The 12,224-nt window shown below is 45.5% G+C and overlaps 1 protein-coding gene across 3 annotated transcripts in view; it reads right to left on the bottom strand.

Annotated features, from left to right (window-relative positions):
- Positions 1-12,224, bottom strand: part of ANPEP (alanyl aminopeptidase, membrane) — a 277,202-nt gene that overhangs the window by 101,897 nt on the left and 163,081 nt on the right. The window lies entirely within an intron of this gene.

Below are 12,224 nucleotides of genomic sequence, written 5' to 3'. Positions count from 1 at the left end.
TCCGGATGATGTGGTGAAAGGTCGCATCACTGATCGTCGTGAGACATGGCCATTAATGGATTATCAGCGGAAAATTGAGTATAATTTTGCTTTTTCATTTTATTTTTGTTGATTAAACAGCTAAAAGAGGGTCAGGGAGTTTTCATTTCAAATAAAGGAATTTACACTGGTTGTTTACATTTGAAAATGGGGACTCCTCGCCATTACTAACCCCTGGGCTTTATGTCAGCCGCCATAAAACAGCTGACATCAACCCCACAATTATTACCCCACTTGCCACCACACCAAGGCAAGTGGGATCAGCGGAGGCTAAATGCCAGAATTGGTGCATCTGATGGATGCACCGTTTCTGAGGAGGCTGAGGGCTGATGTTATTAGTCTGGGAGGGGGCCCAATATCCATGGCCCCTTCCTAGGCTATTTAATATCAGTCTGCAACTATCTGTTTAGCTTTTGTGGTTAGTAAATATAGGGGGGACCTCACGTCATTTTTCTTTAAGGTCACCCCTATAATAAACAGAAAAGGCTAAGCAAACAACTGTGAGCTGATATTAATAGCCTGGAAACAGTAGTGTAGCTACCTTGCAGAGGGTGCGGTCGCCCTGGGCCCGGAGCTCAGAGGGGGCCCACCTGGAGCTACGCTACTGTAACTGTATCGGTGTGCACAGGGACACATAGGGCAGAAGCGGCTCAGTATTGGGGTATCAGGTGCAGTAATAGGTACACATACTGTATGGCAGCAGCGGCTCAGTATTGGGGTATCAGGTGCAGTAATAGGGACACATACGGCAGCAGCAGCTCAGTATTGGGGTATCAGGTGCAGCAATAGGGACACATATGGCAGCAGCGGCTCAGTATTGGGGTATCAGGTGCAGCAATAGGGACACATACGGCAGCAGCGGCTCAGTATTGGGGTATCAGGGGCAGTAATAGGGTCACATACGGCAGCAGTGGCTCAGTATTGGGGTATCAGGGGCAGTAGTAGGGTCACATACGGCAGCAGCGTCTCAATATTGGGGTATCAGGGGCAGTAGTAGGGTCACATACGGCAGCAGCGTCTCAATATTGGGGTATCAGGGATATCAGGGGCAGTAATAGGGACACATACGGCAGCAGCAGCTCAGTATTGGGGTATCAGGTGCAGCAATAGGGACACATATGGCAGCAGCGACTCAGTACTGGGGTATCAGGGACAGTAATAGGGACACATACGGCAGCAGCCGCTCAGTATTGAGGTATCAGGGGCAGTAATAGGGACACGTACGGCAGCAGCGGCTCAGTATTGGGGTATCAGCAGGATAAGGAGTTTGTGCAGGTTGGGAATAGATGGTGATGGGGCTGGAATTTGAGAAGTGAAACGTGCCTTTGTTGTATTCTCTGCAGATGAGTCGTGGCTTGAGAAGTCGTCATGTCGGTCTGGGCCAGATGGAAAAGACCAGAAAAGTGAACGACTCCATCAGAAAGGACGTCAGCGGTAAGTCATTATCTGTAACTGTGCTGTGATCTCTTATATGTTCTGTAGGGCTAGTATCTACGGTACGGTATATACTCTTTGGCGCCATCGCTCTCATTCTTTAAGTCCCCCTTGTTCACATCTGGCAGCTGTCAATTTGCCTCCAACACTTTTCCTTTCACTTTTCCCCATTATGTAGATAGGGCCAAAATTGTTTGGTGAATTGGTAAGCGCGGGGTTAAAATTTCACCTCACAACATAGGCTATGACGCTCTCGGGGTCCAGACGTGTGACTGTGCAAAATTTTGTGGCTGTAGCTGCGACGGTGCAGATGCCAATCCCGGACATACACACATACACACACACACACACATATACACACATTCAGCTTTATATATTGGATTATCTTCAGTAATAGCGTGGTCATCTGCTGAGGTTCTCCTCCAGTATTAGGGTGCGTCACCCAGCTAGCTTTAATCAAGGTTACCTGGTTAGGGGCCCACTCAGAAGCTTCGCCCCCCCCTGAACCAAAACCCTAGCTATGCCTCTACCTGGGAACCTTTGTGGCTATTGGCCTCATCCAAGAATATTAGCATCATCTAGCTTTAGGGGGATTATATCAGTGTAAGGGTAATGTAAGTGCATATTCTTACAGCTGATTATAAAAATTACACGGGACCACATGCCTTTTTTATTTATTTATTTATTACAAGTACAGAAAAATAAGCATGCACAGCACTGATTACAAATCACAGTAACATAATTATATCTATCGTATCTTTCTATATCTATCTATTGTAAGATTGCTCTCACTAAGTGTATTGGGGGACACTCGCTTGGCACGGGATTAACGTAGTCAGGCACGATTTTTGAACACAAAACAGTCCATGTGGTTTATTAAAGGTCATAAACCGGGTTATGCACAGTTCATATTATACATTCCATAGAACACAATAGGCACCAACTAGTGATATTAACTGGCAGTAACTGGCAGCTTTGTACACTTCATATATGGCTTTGTTTCACGGACACTAAACATGCTGGGCCTCTCACTTCGCCCAGTACCATGGGTCTCCGTACGCCGTACACTTCACCAATGTCCATTGAGCACAACAGGCACCAACATATGACATTACAGGTTTGCAGCAACTAAACACGCTGGTCCTCCCCTGACCAGTTGCCGTGGGTTACCACACAGTTCATTTCACACAGGTACCAACAGTCTGTACAAGTACCTGACGGGAGCTCCTGCTCCACCTGCTGACTCCTTGTCAGTCCTCTGGGAAAGCTGCCTCACAGGGATCACCAACTTGCCTTTGCAGCATATCTTAGTCAGTCCAGACCCACCGAAGGACGGTTGCTTCCCCACATGAACCGCACATGTGACCTGTCCGGGTGCTATTCAGGACATCAGACCAACACCCCAGGCCTCCAGCAAGTCCAAAGCCCCACCATGTGCTCTTCAGGACCTCGTCCAACACAGGTTGTTCAGTGTGCTATTCAGGACTCCTACTCCCAGGAAAATCCAACACACCCGGCTCACCAGGTCCAAAGCCCCACCATGTGCTATTCAGAACTCCTACTCCCAGGAAATTCAACACAGGTGGTTCAGTGTGCTATTCAGGGATCCGGTCCTACTCCCAGGACCTCCCAACACACAGGCTCTCCAGGACCTTTCACTGGAACCACACAGGAACACCATACACAGGGAACATGTGACCCACACCCTGGTCACATTATATACCCTTAAACCACTCCCCTGGATGGGAGTGTGGATGTGTGGCTAGGTGGTCCCGCCCATCTCACACAACTAGCCTAGTAAGTCTCCCTTACAGCTACACCCTACATATACACACTTGAGGGACTACAGGTCCCAGAACAACAACATTGCATCAGACTTACTACACAGACTCCCTCTGCGACACATATCGGCCATTCACAACACAGCCAGTCACTGTTTCACCACGAATATCACAATAGATATGCTTCCATGCACATCCCAAGGGGCACTCACAGTGCCCCCTAGCTGTCACAGGGGTCACTGCATCACACTATATCTAAATTTAAAAGAAAGTTGAAAGCAGCACTAGCAAGCAGTATGTGACAAATGGGTGCCAGACCTTCCAAGCATAGAACGATCCTCAATATAGTACAACAAAGATGAAGATAGCACTCCTTCTGAGCCAAAATATAGGGTTCCATTAGCCCATATAGCCTCCTGCAACATTTCATCTCAAGGTGTTACCCTTTCTCAAGCAATGTGAATTGTGAACAAGCAGAGTATTTAATAACACATCCATGATAAATTGTGACATGCGCAAATTGACCTAGGAGACGCCGAGTTTTGGATTGTTTACATTTGGCTCATTGGGGTGAGTCTATGTATGTTTTCTTGTACATTACCTACTTATATGCACCTTATTATGTGACTCGTCAAATATTGATTGCATACTTATATATGGTAATTATCTTTACAAATTTGTATGGCACCTTTGCACTTTATTGTCTTAATCAATTTATTATGGATGTGTTGTCAAATACTCTGCTTGTTCTTAATTCACATTGCTTGAGAAAGGTTCACGGCATGAGCCAAAATGTCGCAGGAGCCTATATGGGTTAATAGACCACTATATTTTTTTCTAAGGAGTGCTGTCTTCAGGGTTGGACTGGCCCACTGGAGGACCGAAGGATTCTCTGGTGGGCCCTGGCACCTGCTGGCATAGAAAAATGTGTTAGCGATCATGCATACACCACTCTCCCTGTTGTCTAACTCTAGGAGTAGTGGTGATACAAAAAGACATGAGGAAGGAACATCGCTCTGCTATATACAAATGATTATCCGCAGCCTGCAGCAGGCGAGTGTGCCAGATGTAATGAGCGCATTGCTCTCATGGGTTGTCTCATGCTGGGAAGAGAGGTAAGCAGTACACATGACTCCTCCCATCGTGTTACTACTCTCCTCCCAGTGTTGCACAAACAAGGAGACCACTGCTCGCATTACAGCTGACACTCGCCTGCTGCAGACTGCGGATAATCGTTTGTATGTAACAGAGCGCTGTTCCGTCTTGATGTCATCATGACACTGCTCAGTGCTCTTCCCTGTGTTGAACCAGCACGGAGAGCAGTGCTGCTGTTGACAAGGCTAACATTGATTGGCCGCAGAGCAGCCAATCAGGTTTAGTCTTATCTGTGTCTTCTCCTCTGCTGTACAGCACAGCTCAAGTAAAGATCCATGCTGTGATATATAAAGACTTAAAGAGCGTGAGAAGAGGAGAAGAGGGAGACAGGTGGTGTAGAACAAAATGAGTCTGATCTATGCACCTGACTACCTGAGCATTACATATAACTAACTGAGGCCCCCTGCCAGATCTAACAGTAACTAAAAATGGAGTGGGGCTTAAGTCATGGGTGAAAGAGGGGGGTTTAGTCACCTAGGGATGAATGAAGGCCCTGTTCCCTAATTTCTCCTATCATCCCTGACTGACTGCCTCTGAGCCCTCTCCTTATGTCACCTCTGAGTCCTCTCTCTATCACCCCAACTGACTGCGCCCCCTCTCCTTGTATCACCCTTGACTGATACCTCTCTCTATCACCCCTGAGTGACTGAGCCCCCTCTCCCTCTATTGCCCCTGACTGACTGCGCCCCCTCTTCTTGTATCACCCCTGACTGACTGAGCCCCCTCTCTCGGTATCACCCCTGAATAACTGAGCCCCTCTCCCTGTATCACGCCTGACTGACTGAGCCCCCTCTCCCTGTATCACCCAACTGACTGTCTAAGCCCTCTCTCCCTGTATCACCCCTAACTGAGCACCTCTCTGTGTATCAGGCCTGACTGACTGAGCCCCCTCTCCCTATATCACCTCTGACTGAGCCCCTCTCCCTCTGGCACCCCTGACTTAGCCCCTCTCCCTGTATCACCCCTGACTGACTGAGCCCCTCTCCCTGTAACACCCCTGACTGACTGAGCCCCTCTCCATTTAACACCCCTGACTGACTGAGCCCCCCTTCCTGTATCACGCCTGACTGACTGAGCCCCCTCTCCCTATATCACCTCTGACTGAGCCCCTCTCCCTCTGGCACCCCTGACTTAGCCCCTCTCCCTGTATCACCCCTGACTGACTGAGCCCTTCTCCCTGTAACACCCCTGACTGACTGAGCCCCTCTCCATTTAACACCCCTGACTGACTGAGCCCCCCTTCCTGTATCACGCCTGACTGACCCCCATCTCCCTGTATCACCCAACTGACTGACTGAGCCCTCTCTCCCTGTATCACCCCTGACTGACTGAGCCCCTCTCCCTGTATCACACCTGACTGACTGAGCCCCCTCTCCCTGTATCACCTCTGACTGAGCCCCTCTCCCTGTATCACCCCTGATGGACTAAAGTTTTTTCCCCCAACACTAAGAAAATTAAGCCCTTCATAAAAAGTTATGGCCTTATAAGTAGGGGGGGATGTGAGGGAATGCTCTTTTTTAATATCACTAATAATGTCATGCATAAGTAATCTAGGGCCCCCACCAACATTAGTGAGGACATTCACATAATGTATTTGCTGCAGAATATCTACAATGGAAATCAGCATAAAGTGAGAGTGACATTGTTCATGTCAAATCTATAGTCTCTAATCTTCCCTTCATCTCTAAACTCCTGGAACACTTGGTCCACTCCCGTCTTATCCGCTATCTCTCAGGTAACTCTTCTCAACCCTCTACAATCTGGTTTCCACGCATTACACTCTACTGAAACTGCCATTACTAAAGTCTCTAATGATCTACTATCAGCTAAATCTAATGGTCACTACTCCATGCTAATTCTCTTGGATCTCTCTGCAGCATTCAACACTGTGGATCATCAGCTCTTCCTCACTATGCTCTGCTCCATTGGTCTCAAGGACACCATTCTCTATGGTTCTCCTCCTATCTCTCTGACCGCTCCTTCACTAGATCTTTTGCTGGCTCCACCTGCTCTCATCTTCCCTTTACTGTTGGAGTTCTTCAAGGATCAGTTCTAGGCCCCCTCCTCTTCTCTTTGTATACTGCCCCTATTGGTCAAACAATCAGATTTGGTTTCCAGTACCATCATTATGCTGATGACACCCGATTATACACTTCTCCTGATATCAAGCCTGCCTTTTTAGATAACACTAGTTATTGTCTGTCCACTGTCTCTAACATCATGTCCTCCCTCTGTCTGAAACTGAACCTGTCAAAAACTGAACTCCTTGTGTTTCCTCCCTCTACTAATGTGCCTATGCCCGACATTGCCAATTCCATGTGTGGATCCCCCATTATTCCCCAGCAACATGCCCGCTGTCTTGGGGTCATACTTGATTCTTAGCTTTCATTCATCCCCCACATCCGATCACTGGCTTGCTCTTGTTATCTGCACCTCCAAAAACATTTCTAGAATTCGACCCTTTCTTACTTTCGACTCTGCAAAAACTCTCACTGTTTCTCTTATTCATTCTCGTCTGGGCTATTGTGACTCTCTACTAATCAGTCTCCCTCTTACCAAACTCTCTTCTCTCCAATATGTATTGAATGCTGCAGCCAGGATCATATTCCTCACCAATCATTGCACCAATGCCTCTACCTTGTGCCAGTCATTACACTGGCTACCCATCCACTCCAGAATCCAGTACAAACTTATTACCCTCATCCACAAAGCACTCCATGGCTCAGCACCACCCTACATATCCTCCCTGGTCTCAATCTACCACGCTAACCATGCCCTCCGTTCTGCTAAAGAGCTGAGGTTAGCATCCTCGATAATTAGAACCTCCCACTCCCGTCTCCAAGACTTTTCACATACTCTGCCAATTCTTTGGAATGCACTTCCTTGGTTAATACGATTAATCCCCAATCCACACAGTTTTAAGCGTACCCTAAAAACGCACTTGTTCAGACTGGCCTACCGCCTCAATGCATTAACCTAACTATCCCTGTGTCTGTGTTGCTTATTCAAAATTTTTACCGTAACCAGGTTCCTGGCATCATGTTCTCACATGCTTTATGCATTTAATAGCCCTCTGTGTCTGTACTGTTACATATTTAGGCTGATAACCGATTCATGCAGCATTACATGAACACCCGATTCTTACACTTTGGCTGGTCCGAACAACAAAAGCAATTGTTACCATCCACCTCTCGTGTCTTCCCTTTTTCTCATAGATTGTAATCTTGCGAGCAGGGCCCTCATTCCTCTTTGTATCTGTTTTGATCTATGTGTTTATTGTTATGCTGTAATGTCTATTGTATGTACAAGTCCCTTCTAAAATGTAAAGTGCTGCGGAATATGTCGGCACCATAGAAATAAAATTATTATTATTATTATTATAGTGTCAGGTCAAATCCCATCCATAGCACTGGTGCTATAACATTAGTTTAGTGGTTAATACACATGACATTTATCATTGAGACTGCTCCAAAATGTGGGCACCAGCTCTTTCTATAACCTTAGGAAGTGTAGTATCTTATATTATACCCTGATATTAGCATGTTTAACCACACTACTGGCTGCATAGTGGGCCCAAGAATGATTTTGTCTGGTGGGCCCAAGGTGCCCCAGTCCGACACTGGCTGTCTTAATCTTTTTTTTACTATCTATCTATGTTCCTCATTGCTATCTATCTCTATCTTTGAACATGTTCAGTTTCTATGCTGCATTTAATTCCATACGTAAGGCCACATTTGCCACTAGGCACCTGAGGGCACGTGCCTAGGGTGGTAGGATGCGGGAGGGGGGGGCGGCACCTGAGCAAGGCAAGGGTTTATTTTTTTTATAGTCCGGGTCCACCCACCCATCCTCCTGGCCACCTCCCCACCCACTTCAGTCTTCCGACTGCTGCGGGCGTCTCGGATCCAGCGCTGTCACGTGTACTGCACAGGGAGCCAGAAGCAGAAAAAAGTCACACTGCAGGCCCCGCCCCCTCCTCGCTGAGGCACCAAGTTCAGTTCCTGCCTGACAGTCCTGTGTTGGCCCTCCCACCCACCTCTGTCTTCCGGCTGCTGTGGGGTCCTATAAGTATGTCTCCTGACCTGTAATAACGTCCCCTGACCTGTAATAATGCCCCTTGTCTTGTAATAACGTCCCCTGTCTTGTAATAACGTCCCTTGTCTTGTAATAACGTCCCTTGTCTTGTAATAATGTCCCCTGTCTTGTAATAATGTCCCTTGTCTTGTGATAATGTCTATTATCTTGTAATAACGCCCCCTGTTCTGTAATCTGTGTGTATACTGTGCCCACTGTGCAGTGTATGTGTGAAACATATACATGTCCCCACCCTGTAATAACGTTCCCCACTCTGTAATAATGTCCCCCACTCTGTAATAACGTCCCCTGTCTTGTAATAACATCCCCTGTCTTGTAATAAAAGTCTCCTGTCCAGTAATAGCATCCCTTGTCCTCTATTAACGTTTCCAGTCCTGTAATAACGTCCGTTGTTCTGTAAGTATGTCCCCTGAACTGTAATAACGTCCCCAGACCTATAATAATGTCCCTTGTGTTGTAATAACGTCCCTTGTCTTGTAATAATGTCCCTTGTCTTGTAATAATGTCCCCTGTCTTGTAATAAAAGTCTCCTGTCTTGTAATCACATCCCCTGTCCTGTAAGAACATACCTTGTCCTGTAATAATGGTCTCCTGTCTTGTAAGCAGGATCACAGGAGGCAGAGTCCCTTCCTCTGGAAGTCTGCAGTGGCACAAGTGGTACAATGCAGCGGGCCCTGAATGGGAGGAGGGGGTGTCCCAGCAGTGCAATGCTGCGGGCGCAATGCTGGCGGTGAGCTAAGTGGAGTGCATTGCTTTCCTGGCGGCCATATTTCTCAAGCTGTAGGCCACTGAAGGCGGCGCATGCGGAGATTGGGATCTTGATCCAGATGCGATCTCAGTCTGCGCATGCGCCGTCTATGGCGGCTTTCTTCCTGAAGCCCTCCGCAGGGAAAACAAGGCACTTACGCTGTAGCCTGGAGCCCTCATTATCATAGGAACATGTCAGTTAATAAATTGTTTTTCCAAAGCTTTATAGTGTAGTTTTAGGTCAGGGAGGGATGGTTAGGGATGAGCCAGCAAGGTGCAGGGACAGGTAGTGATGGCTACTTGCGGACATGTGCGTCACTTGTGGTTTTGCACTTGCGGTGAGACAAAAAAACACTGCTAGCAGCCTTTTTTTTTCCACTGCTGCAAGTACTGCATTTTCCGAATCGTGGCAAAACCGCAAGTGCCGCACATGTCCGCAACTCCCATAGGGAATGAATGAGGCCAAACACAGTGCTGCCATAAGTGATCCGTTATGCGACAGATGCGGAAAAACTGCCGGATCTGCCGCGAATGGCAAAAATCGCTGATGTGAAAGTAGCCTAAGTCACTGCCGACAGTGTCAGTATTAGTCATACTCAACAATGGGGGAGGCAGCACGAAAAGTGCCTAGGGCAGCATATACTCTAAATACGGCCCTGTCCATATGTCTCCCATGGACAGCACATTGATAGCACACGGACACTGATAGTAAACGGACACACAGATGTGACACGGATGTCACATACGTACTCACGGATGGCACACAGCATTGGACAATGAATCTCACCGGTACTAGTTTTTCTAGTACAGGAATCACTAGGACGTGTGAAGGAGGCCTAAGGGACATATTTATGAAAACTCTCTAAGGGTATGTTCACACAGTGTTTTTTGCAGTGTTTTTTCCTGCAAGAAAAGTGCAGAGTGTTGGCAGAAAAAAAAACTTTTGCACATTACATGCGCTTTTGACACATTTTCAGATGTCTTTTCATGCATTTTTTATATTTTTTTTACACACCTTGTTTATTTTGCTTCTACTGTAAAGCACAGTGTTTTTTCCACATGAAAATATGTTCAGAAAAAAAACGCAGCAAAAACACTACATGTTAACAAGCCCTAATGAAAAAATGGACCTTGTTGCCCATAGCAAATAGTTATAGTGCAGCTATTTCCACAACAATTACTATAATGTAGGCTGAATTTCGGGAGGCAGAGGCATGAGGACAGGCTTTGTGCTATCACTATGGATGAGCAGATTTTGGTACCTCTGCATGGATCACCAAACAAGTCAAATGGTATCATAGACTATATTAACATTTTAGAGTACTATTTAATTTTTCTAACATCAAGCACATTTTTAAGCACATTTATTTCAATGTACTGTACCATATATTCTTACATATATTCATATATCAACTATACATATATATTTGATGTATATTATCCTTCTCCCACATAATGTCCTCTTTTTGTTTAACATGTGTGGGCAAATTTTAAATCCAAATTTCCGTGTATAGTTTAATAAACATACATAATATATTCACATCTACAGCGGGTACGGAAAGTATTCAGACCCCTTTAAATTTTTCACTCTTTGTTTCATTGCAGCCATTAGGTAAATACAAAAAAGCCCTTTTTTCACATTTATGTACACTCTGCACCCCATTTTGACTGGAAAAAAAACTGAAATTTAGAGATTTTTGCAAATTTATTAAAAAAGAAAATCTGAAATATCACATGGTCATAAGTATTCAGATCGTTTGCTCAGACACTCATATTTAGGCCGCCGTCACACTTGCGAGTTTTACGGACGTAAGAGCGCAGAAAATACGTCCGTAAAACTCGCCAAACGGCACAATTATTCTCTATGCCCCTGCTCCTATCTGCCGATCAGTATTATACGGCTTTGTACGGCCGAAGAAAATTGCAGCATGCTGCGTTTGTCACCGTATTGCGCAAAAAAAACGCCAATGAAAGTCTATGGAAGCCCCAAAAATACGGATTACACACGGACCAGCAGTGTGACTTGCGAGAAATACGCAGCGCTGTTACAGAGAAAAGCCGGTAATTCAGTGCGGTGTACAGTAAAATCACACTGACAGCTTACAATAGAATAGGTAGAGTAAATGTGTACACGTAGAATAGGTATATATATATATATATATATATATATATATATATATATGTCAGTGAGACACATATATGTATATATATTATTACTTCATACAGTGCTAGATAGCTTTAAAGCCGGTAATTCAATTACCGGCTTTTGCTATCTCCTTCCAAACCCGACATGATATGAGACATGGTTTACATACAGTAAACCATCTCATATCACCTTTTTTTTTTGCATATTCCACACTGCTAATTAATGAACTTTCCTAGAAAGCTCCCAGGCTCGAGTTCATATGAGGACAACCAGCAGAGGGCGCCTCTTAGAGAATAAATTATTACAACAACCTTTGTGATTTTTTCATTAAAATAATTTTTAATAATGTGTTTGTGTATTTTTTAACCCTTTACTAGTATTGGATTAATAATGGATAGGTGTCATAATTGACGCCTCTCCATTATTAATTTGGCTTAATGTCACCTTACAATAGCAAGGTGGCATTAACCCATCATTACCCCATATCCCACCGCTACACGGGAATGGGAAGAGAGTGGCCAAGTGCCAGAATAGGCGCATCTTCCAGATGTGCCTTTTCTGGGGTGGCTGGGGGCAGGTGTTTTTAGCCGGGGGGGGGGGGGCAATAACAGTGGACCCTCTCCAGGCTATAATATCTGCCCTCAGTCACTGGCTTTACTACTCTGGCGGAGAAAATTTTTTCCGCCATCTAACCCTTTAATTTAGTAGATAGAACGGACAAATTTTGCATATACACACTACTAACATTAGTAGTGTGGAATATGCAAAAAAAAAGGTGATATGACATGGTTTACTGTATGTAAACCATGTCTCATATCATGTCGGGT

The sequence above is a fragment of the Ranitomeya imitator genome, chromosome 4 (genome assembly GCF_032444005.1).
Source record: "Ranitomeya imitator isolate aRanImi1 chromosome 4, aRanImi1.pri, whole genome shotgun sequence".
NCBI classification, from domain to species: Eukaryota; Metazoa; Chordata; class Amphibia; order Anura; family Dendrobatidae; genus Ranitomeya; species Ranitomeya imitator.
This window is presented reverse-complemented; position numbering and strand designations above follow the sequence as displayed.